The sequence below is a fragment of the Triticum dicoccoides genome, chromosome 6B (genome assembly GCF_002162155.2).
Source record: "Triticum dicoccoides isolate Atlit2015 ecotype Zavitan chromosome 6B, WEW_v2.0, whole genome shotgun sequence".
In the NCBI taxonomy this organism is placed as follows: Eukaryota; Viridiplantae; Streptophyta; class Magnoliopsida; order Poales; family Poaceae; genus Triticum; species Triticum dicoccoides.
In genome coordinates this window covers 449,919,544-449,934,825 of record NC_041391.1, presented here as the reverse complement: position 1 = coordinate 449,934,825, position 15,282 = coordinate 449,919,544, and the positions used below count along the sequence as shown (strand labels likewise).

Sequence of the window (15,282 nt, the reverse complement as noted above, 5' to 3'; positions counted from 1 at the left end):
ACTTATATCTTTCGAAGTAGTTTGTCATTTGCTCTAGTGCATCACTTATATCTTTTAGAGCACGGCGGTGGTTATATTTTGTAGAAATTTCTAGTCTCTCATGCTTCACTTATATTATTTTGAGAGTCTTTGAGAACAGCATGGTATTTGCTATGGTTACAAAGTTGGTCCTAGAATGACGAGCATCCAAGTTGGGTATAATAAAAACTATCATAGAAAGTGAATTGGATGCTATGATCAATTTGATACTTGATAATTGTTTTGAGATATGGAGGTAGTGATATTAAAGTCATGCTAGTTGAGGTGATTATAAAAATGCTTGTGTTGAGGTTTGTGATTCTCGTAGCATGCACGTATGGTGAACCGCTTTGTGATGAAGTTGGAGCACAATTTTATTTATTGGTTGTCTTCCTTATGAGTGGCGGTCGGGGACGAGCGATGGTCTTTTCCTACCAATCTATCCCCCTATGAGCATGCGCGTAGTAATTTTTTTTGATGACTTCTACATTTTTGCAATAAGTATATGAGTTCTTTTGACTAATATTGAGTTCATGGATTATACGCACTTTCACCTTTCCATCATTGCTAGCCTCTCTTGTGCCGCGCAACTTTCGCCCGTACCATACACCCACCATATACCTTCCTCAAAATAGCCACCATACCTACCTATTATGGCATTTCCATAGACATTCCGAGATATATTGCCATGCAACTTTCCACCGTTCCGTTCATATGACACACATTACTTTTGTCATATTGCTCTTTGCATGATCATGTAGTTGACATTGTATTTGTGGCAAGGCCACCTTCATAATTTTCATACATGTCGCTCTTGATTCATTGCATATCCCGGTACACCGCCAGAGGCATTCATATAGAGTCATATCTTGTTCTAGCTTTGAGTTGTAATTCTTGAGTTGTAAATCCATAAAAGTGTGATGATCTTCATTATTAGAGCATTGTCCCAGTGAGGAAAGGATGATGTAGACTATGATTCCCCCACAAGTCGAGATAAGACTTCGGACTTTACTAAAAGAAAGGAAAAAAAAGAAAGGCCAAAGAAAAAAAGAAAAAAAAGAGAAAAAGAAAAAGAAAAAAATAATAAAAAAATAAAATGAGAGAAAAAGAGAGAAGGGACAATGCTACTATCTCTTTTTCCACACTTGTGCTTTAAAGTAGCACCATGATCTTCATGATAGAGAGTCTCCAATGTTGTCACTTTCATATACTAGTGGGAATTTTCATTATATAACTTGGCTTCCATATTCCAATAATGGGCTTCCTCAAAATGCCCTAGGTCTTCGTGAGCAAGCAAGTTGGATGCACACCCACTTAGTTTCTTTTGTTGAGCTTTCATATATTTATAGCTCTAGTGCATCCGTTGCATGGCAATCCCTACTCACTCACATGATATCTATTAATGGGCATCTCCATAGCCCGTTGATACGCCTAGTTGATGTGAGACTATCTTCTCCTTTTTGTCTTCTCCACAACCACCATTCTATTCCACATATAGTGCTATGTCCATGGCTCACGCTCATGTATTGCGTGAAAGTTGAAAAAGTTTGAGATTACTAAAGTGTGAAACAATTGCTTGGCTTGTCATAGGGGTTGTGCATGATTAAATACTTTGTGTGATGAAGATAGAGAAACAACCAGACTATATGATTTTGTAGGGATAACTTTCTTTGGCCATGTTATTTTGAGAAGACATGATTACTTTGATGAGTATGCTTGAAGTATCACTATTTCTTATGTCAATATGAACTTTTATTTTGAATCATTTGGATCTGAACATTCATGCCCCAATAAAGAAAATTACATTGAGAATTATGCTAGGTAGCATTCCACATCAAAAATTCTGTTTTTATCATTTACCTACTCGAGGACGAGCAGGAATTAAGCTTGGGGATGCTTGATACGTCTCCAACGTATCTATAATTTTTGATTGTTCCATGCTATTATATTACCCCTTTTGGATGTTTATGGGCTTTATTTTACACATTTATATCATTTTTGGGACTAACCTACTAACCGGAGGCCCATCCCATATTGCTGTTTTCTTGCCTGTTTCAGTATTTCGAAGAAAAGGAATATCAAACGGAGTCCAAACGGAATGAAACCTTCGGAAAAGTTATTTTTGGAATAGAACCAATCCCAGGAACTTGGAGTGCAAGCCAGGGGATCATCAAGGAGGCCATGAGATAGGGAGGGGGCGCCCACCCCCCTGGGCGCGCCCTACCCTCTCGTGAGCCCCTCGAGGCTCCCTCGACCGAATTCTTTCGCCTATATATGTCTACGTACCCTAAAACCATCGAATAAGAAGATAGATCGGCAGTTCCGCCGCTGCAAGCCTCTGTAGCCACCAAAAACCTCTTGGGAACCCGTTCCGGCACCCTGCCGGAGGGGGAATCCATCACCAGTGGCCATCTTCATCATCCCGGCGCTATCCATGACGAGAAGGGAGTAGTTCTCCCTCGGGGCTGAGGGTATGTACCAGTAGCTATGTGTTTGATCTCTCTCTCTCTCTCTCTATCTCTCTCTCTCGTGTTCTCTCTATGGCACGATCTTGATGTATCGTGAACTTTGCTATTATAGTTGGATCTTATGATGTTTCTCCCCCCTCTACTCTCTTGTGATGAATTGAGTTTTCCCTTTGAAGTTATCTTGTCGGATTGAGTCTTTAAGGATTTGAGAACACTTGTAGTATGTCTTGTCGTGCTTATCTGTGGTGACAATGGGATCTCATGTGCCACTTGATGTATGTTTTGGTGATCAACTTGGGGGTTCCGCCCATGAACCTATGCATAGGGGTTGGCACACGTTTTCGTCTTGACTCTCCGGTAGAAAATTTGGGGAACTCTTTGAAGTACTTTGTGTTGGTTGGATGAATCTGAGATTGTGTGATGCATATCGTATAATCATGACCACGGATACTTGAGGTGACAATGGAGTATCTAGGTGACATTAGGGTTTTGGTTTATTTGTGTCTTAAGGTGTTATTCTAGCATGAACTCTTGAATAGATCGATCCGAAAGAATAACTTTGAGGTGGTTTCATACCCTACCATAATCTCTTCGTTTGTTCTTTGCTATTAGTGGCTTTGGAGTGACTCTTTGTTGCATGTTGAGGGATTGTTATATGATCTATCTATGTTATTATTGTTGAGAGAACTTGCACTAGTGAAAGTATGAACCCTATGCCTTGTTTCCTATCGTTGCAATACCGTTTACGCTCACTTCTATCACTAGTTACCTTGCTGTTTTTATATTTTCAGATTACAAAAACCTATATCTACCATCCATATTGCACTTGTATCACCATCTCTTCGCCGAACTAGTGCACCTATACAATTTACCATTGTATTGGGTGTGTTGGGGACACAAGAGACTCTTTGTTATTTAGTTGTAGGGTTGTTTGAGAGAGACCATCTTCATCCTATGCCTCCTACGGATTGATAAACCTTAGGTCATCCACTTGAGGGAAATTTGATACTGTCCTACAAACCTGTGCACTTGCAGGCCCAACAACGTCTACAAGAAGAAGGTTGTGTAGTAGACATCACGGCCAAAGCATTTCCCATTGCTTTATTTAAAGTTCATATCTAATTGGGTAGCTTTGCTTGCTTCATACTTGGCTTACGCATGGTCTCAATTGAGACGTGTATGTTCTAACTACTTTGATTTCAGAAATTTAAATCCAAGATTAAAATCTTTTGGGAAAACCAATGTTAGTATAGTTTATTATTTAAGGACATCGGAAAAAGAATGCGAAAGAGAATTCATAGCCGAATGGGAAGATGCCAAATCGGAACCATTCATTTGCTTAACTCCAAAGTCGTTCTCATAACAATATCGGCTAGAAAACAAAAATTATACCTTCGATTCAAACATGTGTGATCAAATCTTTGATTTGTTCTTGAAAAATAATTACATTAGAATTCTTGATCACTGCATTAAGCCATCAATCCAAGGACGGATGTATTGTAAGTTGCATGATTCGTCCAAGCATAATTTTGAGGATTGCAACATGTTTCGTCAAATAGTTAAATCGACCATTGAAAAAGGACGATAGAGGTTTGTTGAAACACCAAGAGATGACGAGTCTATTCCGATTGGTCCCGATGGCAAAAAGTTTTTGCATCGGTTGCTTCATGCCGATCCATTTAAAGAGAGGGTAAAAACTGCAGGTGATGGGATCAACCTTTCAAGTAAAGAAGTTGTTGAAGAGCATAATGAACATAATCTTGAGGGCGAAAATTCCATCGAAGCTGCAATGGAGACGCCAAGGACTGGGGGGCAACAAGCATGTCCAATGATCGATGAAATCAAACTAAAAGAAAACAAAGGCCGAAATAAGCGCAAGTGTAAGAGATCAAAAATCACCTTCACCGAACTATTGGATAAATATCAAAAGAAGCGTGAAGAGAAGAATGCTTATCAGCCAAATCATGCAAAGAGACCAAGATCACCCCCAAGGCACAAATATGAGGATCGGTATTGGCAAAGTGATAATTTTAATGCAACATATTCATATCCTTATTTTTGGCCGCCAATGCCAATGTCGTGGATGTCTCCCTATGCTCATATCGATCCATATTCATCATGGGACAGGTATGATACAAGGAAACATAGTCCATCTTATTTTAGACCATCTCACCAATACTATGCAGCTGCAAGAAGATCAACATTTGAACAATCACGTGTCAAAGACCGTTTCAATCATAAGGAACCGGTCCAAAACTCAAGGAAGAAGAAAGAGGTGGTAAAGCAAGTTTACCGCGTGAAAAGAGATGGTCGTAAGTGTGCTACTTCAGATTTGATCTCAAATGAAAAAGAGCCAATTAAAGTGTTGACATTGGCTACTAAAGGCAATGAGACGAAACAACCAATTATCGAGAGTCAAAGTGCCAAATATGAAGAAAAGAAGTTGACAGTGCACAAGGTAAAACAATAATTGCCATTGCTTCAAACAAAATCACAGCCGGGGTGCCCACTCGGTTTATCGTATTGGCAAAAGAAGGAATTACAAAAACTTAGTGCATAAGAGCTGAAAAGGAAGAACATGGCATGGGTTCCCAAGAGGAGCAGTCAAAATAAAAATGATGTGCAACCTTCTATTGCAACAAGTGTTACAAAAGTGAGGAAAGAGAAGGATGGAAACCAAAAACAATTAAGCCGAAGGTTTGCATCACCCCATCAAAATCTTCGGTTAGCACATCATCCATATTCTTCAACCATACCATTGATGCCTTTGCCATGGAATTCATCATGAGGTATGATAAATTACCCTTCCTGGATTTATTTTGATCCATGGAAGCGACATAATTTCTGCATCATGAGAGGGTATTACCAAATCTCTATACATTTTATTAGCTACATTTTTCTTGCTAACCCAAAGGGCCGAAATATTTGATTGCTATTTCATTTGTTTATTTCGGCTATACATGATTTGGTGAATGAATTCTACATGGACCTTATGTTAATGGTCGATATTTATCTATCGCCTGAAGAATATGTCAAAGCATGGCTGATGTAGTATCCTAACATCGTCCTTAGTTCAATTAGAGGCCAAAACGAGGTACATGTTCATTGATATTGCCCTTGTCTTTCTAGTACTACGGAGATTATTTTCGACGGTTAAATTTGTGACAATGGCCAAGGTGTTGGTGTTGTTTATTTATCTCCATATGGAGCTATTTTGTGAAGCCTCATGCCGCTTAAAATATTTTTGCACAATGATCAAAGCCAAATATGCATTGTCATTTGGATTGGAGCTTTGCCTTGCTATAGGTGCTATACATATTGAGGCTTCCGGTGATTCGTTATTAGTAGTGCAATAAATATCCAAGGGTTATCAATGTTTTGATGAATCACTTACAGTTTATCTTTTGGTATGTCTAGATGCAAGATTTACCTTGGGTTGCTTTAAAATTGTTCATATATCTAGACATGACAATTCGAAAGAGTTGGCACAGCAAGCATCCGACTACTATGTTAACCATGGTGTATTGCATCTCTATCAATAGCCGATGCTAGGTCTGGTCAACATAGGTAAGGCCGAATCGAAGCCTACCGCTTCGGCCACTAATGAAACTTTTATGTAGGCGAAGTAAGGATTGGAGGAAGTTCATTCTTGATTATCTGTGATATCCTAACGAAAGGGTGAACAATATGGTTCGGAGGATGGTTTTGATCTATGGAACTTTATCACCGGATTGTTATAGAAGCTGAGAAGTTTTCACCCAAGTTTGCATCAAGAGGTTCAAACAAGCAATGGCCGATATATAATTATCGTCCTAAGAACATGCAAAATAGCCGATGGAGTGTTGACATCGTCCTTAGAACAAGCTATGCGGAAGTTATTTTTCGGCACACAAGCTTTGCCGAAAAACAGGGGGGCATGTGTTGACAGCAGATTTTGGCATGGTCAAAAACATAATTAAGAAAGCATCAAATGGAGAAGTGCTCAAAGATAGGAAGTTCCGTATCGTCAAAAGGAGAAACTTTGATATTTGGGATGTAGCCATCCGATCTCATCTCTAATGCCGAAGTTGTGTTTGAAGTATTCAAATTTTGTATTCAGAACACTATTAGGCTAATTACGCCCCCAAGTTAGCCTCATATGAGAAACGTTTCTACACGGATTGTCTTCGTCTCGTCGAGACGATCGATTTTGATATAAGAAACGTCTAAATTGGAGTTCGTATGCAAATGTTAGAGGCAAAACAGTGTGCTGCATAAGTCTGCCCCGGAAGTTCCGGAGAAAACTTCCGGGTAGGTTCCGGGCTAAACAGAAACTTTGCATGCGTTGCGCCTTGAAAACTGGAATTTCAACATTATTTGCAGATTTGTGGGGCCGATTTCGACATCAAGATGACCTCGGATGAAATAGTGATCAACTAAGGAATTTTTATGCATTGCAAGATCTACAACTTTGCTTTTGCGACCATCGCGATCCGAAGCCATATGCGACCTGCAGGAGTTGTGCAAGAGGGCTACTTAATGTAATTTCAGAAGTTCCGGCCCTCGTAGTCCGAGTTAGGTTATATTTTGATGTTTTGGACGGGATTTGAGTCCTTTTCTTGTACGGAAAGTCCAGCTGCCTCATATATATGTAAGAGCTGACGGCCGATTGAAGAACAACACACAATCGATCAATTCATCTACCACTTTTTATCTTTTATCTTTTCTCCTTAACCCTAGTTCTTCTTCTTCCTCGTTCTTCGTTCGTTCTTCTTCATTGCAGGGCGGCGAACCTCGAGGCCCTAGGGGCGGTCAGGCCGACCTAGGGCAACCCATAGCCGCCGCGCGCCCTGACGGGGTCCCTCCCGGACGTGTGGGGTTTCGGGTCTAGAAAAGCGCCAACCGGATTGCCTGCGTACCGCGCTTTCGGATGGGTCCCCTTTGACGTGAAATGCGGTGCATCACTCTCGGCGTTGGAGGTACACAGTGACGTGTTCGCGTGCGAACACCCTCAACATGCAACAAAGAGTCACTCCAAAGTCACTAATACCGGAGAACAAACGAAGAGATTATGATAGGGTACGAAACCACCTCAAAGTTATCCTTTCTGATCGATCTATTCAAGAGTCCAGTAGTAAAATAACACGAAGCTATTCTTTCCGTTCAATGTATCATAGAGTTCGTACTAGAATAACACCTTAAGACACAAATCAACCAAAACCATAATGTCACCTAGATACTCCAATGTCACCTCAAGTATCCTTTGGCATGATTATACGATATGCATCGCACAATCTTAGATTCATCTATTCAAGCAACACAAAGTACTTCAAAGAGTGCCCCAAAGTTTCTAACGGAGAGTCAAGACGAAAACATGTGCAAACCCCTATGCATAAGCTCATTGAACCCGCAAGTTGATCACCAAAACATACATCAAGTAGATCACTTGAATATCCCATTGTCACCACAGACAAGCACGGCAAGACATACATCAAGTGTTCTTAAATCCTTAAAAACTCAATCCGATAAGATAACTTCAAGAGGAAAACTCAATTCATCAAAGAGAGTAGAGGGGAAGAAACATCATAAGATCCACTATAATAGCAAAGCTCGCGATACATCAAGATCGTATCACCTCAAGAACACGAGAGAGAGAGAGAGAGAGAGAGAGATCAAACACATAGCTACTGGTACATACCCTCACCCCCGTGGGTGAACTACTCCCTCCTCGTCATGGAGAGCGCCGGGATGATGAAGATGGCCACTTGTGAGGTATTCCCCCTCCGGCAGGGTGCCAGAACGGGATCCCGAGAGGTTTTTGGTGGCTACAGAGGCTTGCGGCAGCGGAACTCCCGATCTATTGTGTTTCTCGAAGGTTTTAGGGTATATGGACTTATATAGGCGAAAGAAGTCGGTCGGGGGAGCCATGAGGGGCCCACAAGGGTGGAGGGCGCGCCCAGGGGGGTGGGCGCGCCCCCTGCCTCGTGGCCTCCTCGAAGCTTCCCTGACTTCAGCTCCATGTCTCCCGGATCACGTCCGTTCCAAAAATCACGCTTCCAAAGGCTTCATTCCGTTTGGACTCCATTTGATATTCCTTTTCTTCGAAACACTGAAATAGGCAAGAAAACAGCAATATGAGCTGGGCCTCCGGTTAATAGGTTAGTCCAAAAAATAATATAAAAGTGTATAATAAAGCCCGTAAACATCCAAAACAGATAATAATACAGGATGAATTCTTCATAAATTATAGATACGTTGGAGACATATCAGCACCCTTCGAGGTGCTCTATGGACGTAAGTGCCGAACCCCTCTAAATTGGTCAGAAACTGGGGAACAGAAACTCATTGGTCCGGATATTATTCAACAAGCTGAAGAGTAGGTTCGCATTGTCCGGGATAATCTCAAGGCGGCCCAGTCCTGCCAGAAGAGCAACTATGACCATAAACACTGGGGTTCAACTTATTAACCTGGTGATCAAGCTTATCTGCGTGTCACTCCTTTGAGGGGCACTCATCGGTTCGGAGTCAAGGGCAAGCTAGCTCCACGCTACATTGGTCCCTTCCGCATTCTCGCCCGTCAAGGACTAGTGGCTTATCAATTGGAGTTGCCACCTTAGTTCTCTCACGTCCATGACGTCTTCCATGTGTGACAACTTCGTCGTTGCTTCAAGGACCCTGAACGTGAAGTGGATCCGGAATTGATTGAAGTTCAAGATGATCTCACTTACAAAGAGCATCCTATCCGCATTCTTGAAGAAGATGAACGTCGAACCCGCCAGAAGGTTACCAAGTTCCTCAAGGTGCAATGGTCAAATCATACTAAAGATGAAGCCACTTGGGAACACGAGGATAACCTCCGTGCCGAATACCCTGATCTTTTCCCTTCTACCTCTTAATTCTCGGGATGAGAATTTCTTTTAGAGGAGGAGAGTTGTAACACCCCAGTGTAATGATGCTACAGTAATCCCTGGGGTTAAGTTAATCCTTTTGCTAAACAAGTGTTTGTTCATCATTGTTCTTATCTTTTTTAAATTCCAGTTGAACTCAAATTCAAATTTTGAGTGCAATTAAAAAATGCTCAAACATGAAAACTAAAATGTTCATCATGTGGAAAGTATTCTTCTGGTAATATTGGTGGTGAACTAACATTTTTCCAGAATGTATAAGTTCCCTAAACTAGTTAAAACTGTGGCTAAAGCAATTAAATTAAATGCCTTTTAAATTTATAAAAATTGCAAACTATTTCAAAAGCCTCATAATCTTTTGTGGCACTGCCCAATAATTCTTTGAAATTATTTTGGCCAGTGGCATATTTTTGCAAAGTCAGTTGTGTCTAAAAGAAAAGCAAAAGCTGCTGAAAAAAACAAAAAAAGAAGGGGTGGGAGAGCCCCTGGCCTCCCCTTGGGCTTCGGCCCATCACAATAGGCCGACCCACCTACCTTTCGATGGTCCTGTTCCCCTCCCCCTGTTCAATCAACCGAGGGCGCGCTCCCGCGCGTCGCCGCCGGACCAGCTTGCCGTCCCCGTCGCCGAGACGATAAGGTCGCCGCCCCCGGACGCCTCGAGTTCCCCCCTCACCTACCGCCACTCCCGCTTATCCTTCCCACTGGCTCTCCCTCACCCACTCTCCCCTTCTCTCTCTCCCTCTCCTTCATTTTAGAGAGGAGGCCGACGAGGTCGCCACCGTGCCTCGCTCGTCTCCGCGGCCACAACCATCGCATCGATTCGTCGACGCGTCCGTCGTCTTCATCATCGTCTTCCTCGACATCTGGTGGTCGCAGCTGGAGCCTGGAGGCACTGCAGCATCGGGAATCCACCGTTCCCCATCTCCGATCGCCGCCGCCTCCTTCGTCTTCGACGCCACCTCTACAGCTCCTAAACCATCACGAGCCTACGTGTGAGCCGCGCGGCGAGCTTCTCCGTCCCTTGCTCCTCTTCATTGACCCCTCGCGCACTGTAGCTACCTCGTCGCCGTTGCTGTGATCCCGTCATCGCGGATCGCCTCGCCGTCGTGGCCATAGCCCCTGTCGCGCTCACCTGGACACGGCATCGAGCTCCTGGCGCTCCCATGATCCCAACGAGCTCAAGCCCGTGCCTCCTCGTGCCTCCTAGCATAGTTCCCGTCGAGGACCCGATCGCGTTGCCGCCGTAGCTCATCGTTGTCCACTTTTCCGTCGGGTTCCGGCGAAACCACCACCACCACTGGACGCGGCACTCGCTGCTCGTTCGAACGCGCCCAAGCGCATGCGAAACTACCCACCGTAGATGAAACCCGACGCGTTCCGGCGACGCGCTGCTGCGTTTTGGGATCACCGGAGTAACTCTGGCGCCGGCCGCCGACGTGGCTAGGCAGGCCCCACCCCTGGGTCACGGCCAGTGGGCCATGGGGGCCCCGTTGATTGGGTTGACCCAGTCAACGTGCTGACTGGGCAGCCCGATACCACTGACATGCAGGCCCCACAACATAATTAAGCTAATTAAAATGTTTTTATAATTAAAAGTAATTAGTAATCTAATCTGCCACTGACATGTGGGGCCCAGCTGTTATTTAACATCATTTTAGTTAGTTTAAACTTCTGTTAGTCCACTGTCTATGACAGGTGGGACCCACTGCTCAATTTGACCTGGTCAGCCGTCATGTTGACTACTGACGTCTCAATGATGTCATGCTGACATAGTAAATATTTTCTGTCAATTTAATTAATTCCAGAAAATTGTTTAATCTTTGAATAATCATAGAAAATAAACTGTAACTTGGATGAAAATGTTTTCTACATGAAAGTTGCTCAAAAAAACAAGACGAATCCAGATACGCGATCCATTTACTTGTCAGATGCCTCTAACTATCTGAACATGGAAAATTCCCCCTCCGGTCATCTGTCTGACACAGGTACGGAACCGGGAATACCTTCCCGGTTGAATTCCCCCTTCACCTATATCTTGTAGCCATACGTTAGGTCACACCCGGCACAACATATTGCCATGTTTTGCTTTGTAATGCTATGCTTGTTTTATATTTATTGTTTCTTCCCCCTCTTCCCTCCGGTAGACCCCGAGGCCGATGATGCCCCGGTGATCGGCTACGTCAACGACGACCCTTCTTCCCTTTGAGCGGATCTTCCAGGCAAGCCCCCCCTTTTATCATCCCGATATCGCCCATTCCATTCTCTCGTGCTTGCATTATATTTTGCTACTGTAATTGTTTGCTCCTATTCTGATGCATAGCCTGCTTTTGTATCTGCCGTTGTACCTTACCTTCTTATCATAAACTGCTTAGTATAGGTTGGTTAGCAATCCATCAGTGACCCCCACCTTGTCCTTATTGCCCTTGCTTCATCGTCAAAGACCTGATCAACAGGATCGAAGACCAGGCCCCGGCACCGCACATCACTTTCCCCTTAGTTGCTCGACACTACTGGGTTACTATCGAGTGCCGAGGGTGAGACCTCATCAACACTTCTGATGTTAATCCTGTAGTGTAGCTATTCGATCATGTTCATCGAGGGTGATTTCCTCCTTAACTACTTCCGATAAGACTCTGTCGTGCAACCCCTCAAGTGTGAACCTCGAGGGTGGTTCCTCTTACGTTCACCTTGATGATTACATCGAGTGGAATCCACCGAGGGTGGTTCCTCAGGGTTCCCCTTGGTGTTAGACACACAATTACTATGGTTACTATGACCTTACACCGAACCATGTTACTAAAGACGGGTCGGCCCTGAGGGATACATGCACGAGCTTAATTGCGAGTGATGTGGAGTCGAGCTAACCTGGAAGGTGCCGCGAGATAATTACGAGGCATGGCCGGGCATTCTTAGCCCTTGCCGCAAGTCCTTGAGACGGGGCGATGGGGTCACATCTTTCGTGAGTCTCTGCTTGTTACCGCATTCCTAATCCACTATGATTTGGATATTTGATCCGTGGGGCCTCTGGCCTGATAACACTAACCATCAAGTGGGCATAGTATGGGCGTTCTGCGTCGTATGCGCGCCGGGTTGGACTGCGTAAGCACATGCCTTTTTAAGGAGGTAGCTAGATCTGCTCACCAGCCGCCCACGCAACATGCAGGAGTTCCCGGGGTGATGGCCCATGACCCCTGGGGGCATAGGTTTAGTCCGGCGTGCTGACCTCTCTATTAAGCCTAGGTCGAGTTGCGACACATTTTTTGGCCGAGGCCGGGCATGACCCAGGAAAATGTGTCCGGCCGGAGTTAATCGAGCGTGGTGGGTAAGTTGGTGCACCCCTGCAGGGAAGAAAACATCTATCGATAGCCTTTCCTATCTATCGATAGCCTTTCCTACGGTAACGGACACTCGGAGTTGTATCCCGATCGATACAATTAGAATTGGATGCTGTGGCATGAATTGGATTTTGCTTCGGGAGTCGAGAAAGGATCCCGGGGCGTTGACAACAACATATATATGACTTATGTTATACTACTCTACTCCCTCCTCTTGCTGCAAGACGGTGGTTCCCAAAAGATGCTAGTCTTTGATAGGAATAGCTTCTCCCCCTCTTATTCTGGCATTCTACAATTAGTCCACAGATAGTACCCCTTTCATTGATACCGATGCATAAGTAGTGTAGCTCCTTGCTTGCGAGTACTTTGGATGAGTACTCATGGTTGCTTTGCTCCCCCTTTCCCCCCTTCTTTCTTCTTTCTGGTTGTTGCAACCAGATGGTGGAGTCCAGGAGCCAGATGCCCCCTTTGACGACTGCTGCTACCCCGAGGGTGCCTACTACCACGTGACAGACGCCGACGACCAGGAGTAGTTAGGAGGCTCCCAGGCAGGAGGCCTTGCCTTTTCGATCGATGTTGCTTTTGTGCTAGCCTTCTTAAGGCAAACTTGTTTAAATCATGTTGTACTCAGATATTATTGCTTCCGCTGACTCGTTTGTATTCAAGCTTACGTATTTGAGCCGTCGAGGCCCCTGGCTCGTAATATAAAGCTTGTGTTATTTTTAATTTGTGTCTAGAGTTGTTTTGTGATATCTTCCTGTGAGTCCCTGATCTTGATCGTACACATTTGTGTGTATGATTAGTGTACGATTGAATCAGGGGCGTCACATCCTGCTAGCTCCGAGAAACCGCATTTCCGCTTTCAGGGTGCCGGCGTCTTCTTCAACATGATAGCCTCCCTCCCTCTGCTTCTTGCTGTCTCCAGTTGTGCCAGCATCAAAGAACCATCCACCCCTAGCATCGAAGAGTGTGTTGAATGGGCGACAGCAGAGTGAGAGTTGGGCCTGAAGATGTTGTCACATGCCTTGGTGATCATTTGACCTGTCAGACACCAGTGCGACGGATAGGATCAGCGGTCACGCCATCCCCGGGTGCACAGTTCCTCCGCTCCTTCCCCGCCATAACCCAGAGCCCTCCGACATGCCCCACCATGACTCAGAGCCCAGCTCCATGCTCCACTCCTTAGCAATTTGTAAATCAAAGAATGTAAAACGAACCACTCATATAAATTTTGCTGTGAAGTTGCTTCTACATGTGAACATAAGAAAAAGGGGTACCAGAAACTACAATTAGGCAAACCTTGTGAACCTTCTTAGTCTCATACCTAAAGCTACAAGGCCGTTGTGGCACCTTTCAGACAAGAGAGCAACAAATAGGATCGGCGGTCGCGCCATTCCCGGATGCACAGTTCCTCCGCTCCTTCCCCGCCACAATACAGAGCCCTCCTCCATGCTCCACTCCTTAGCAAAATCAAAGAAGGCAAAACAAATCACACATATAAATTTTGATGTGAAGTTGCTTGTACATGTGAACATAAGAAAAAGGGGTACTATAAACTACAATTAGGCAAAAAATGTGAGCCTTCTTTATCTCATACCTGAAGCTACAAGGCTATTGTTGTCATCAACTGTTGCTGTTGTATGTGCGTATATTGGTATTCAACCTCAATTTCTCACCAATACATTGACCATACACCAATAAAGTGGGTAGAGATTCTTGTTACCGTGATAGAAGAAACACTATGAAATGCATCATACATAAGCAAATTCAGGAAAGGTGTCGCATCCAGACCTACTACATCAGAAGCATCCTTGTCGTTGACCCTGTTGGTTGACGTGATCATGAGGACCAGGGTTCAGGGCGGTCGACACATGGTACGCCGCCTCTGACTTAGGAGGTATAGTCGCGGGCATCAGGCTCCATCTGCTCAATCATAATTAGCAAGTTTCAACCTACAATCATGTACACTTTTCACTTACTCCACTGCAACCTATACTCCATAAGAGACAGGCACTTACCAGCCACAAAATCAATACAAGGGAAACATGCAAGTGAAACTTGGAAAGTATAAACATGGATTTAGAGCACATTATAGGTTCCCGGACTATAGGATGCTGTAGCTGCAAATTATAGATTCCATTCGGTCGTGTATTCCATTCATCAACATCTTTGAACCTTACCAGTCAATCTGTCTGAACTGCAATCCTCTCTCCTCTTTGTACTATCTTTTTTTCATCTCTGAAGATTGCACAACACATACCAGTAGCAGCATCAAGGTCACCACGAGGCAGCCACTGCTCCTTCCCATCATCCCTCGACTCCATCTTCCTCGGGTCCACGGGCTCGAGCGGGATGCCGGTGATGGACAGAGGGGCGGTGGCGCGCATGCCAGCAGGGGGAAGGGAGAACATGGGCGGCGGCGCGCCCTCCTGGAGGAGGGAGGAGCAGGGTGGTGGCATGTGCGCCGGGAGGAGGTCGGGAGTGTGTGGGAGGGGCGCGCATAGGCGGCATGGGTGGCCGGGGATGAGGGAGGAGGTGGGGTGGGGCGGCGCCGGGATCCAGGGAGGTTGGGGCTCG

General features: G+C 44.6%; 1 long non-coding RNA gene across 1 annotated transcript; it reads right to left on the bottom strand.

Annotated features, from left to right (window-relative positions):
• Positions 1-13,330: 13,330 nt before the first annotated feature.
• On the bottom strand, positions 13,331-15,240 carry LOC119325096. The gene is made up of 3 exons (XR_005157318.1): positions 14,303-15,240; positions 14,030-14,165; positions 13,331-13,886 (listed from the first exon to the last, which is right to left on the bottom strand). It is a non-coding gene; the product is annotated as an uncharacterized LOC119325096 (long non-coding RNA).
• Between the last annotated feature and the right edge of the window lie 42 nt (positions 15,241-15,282).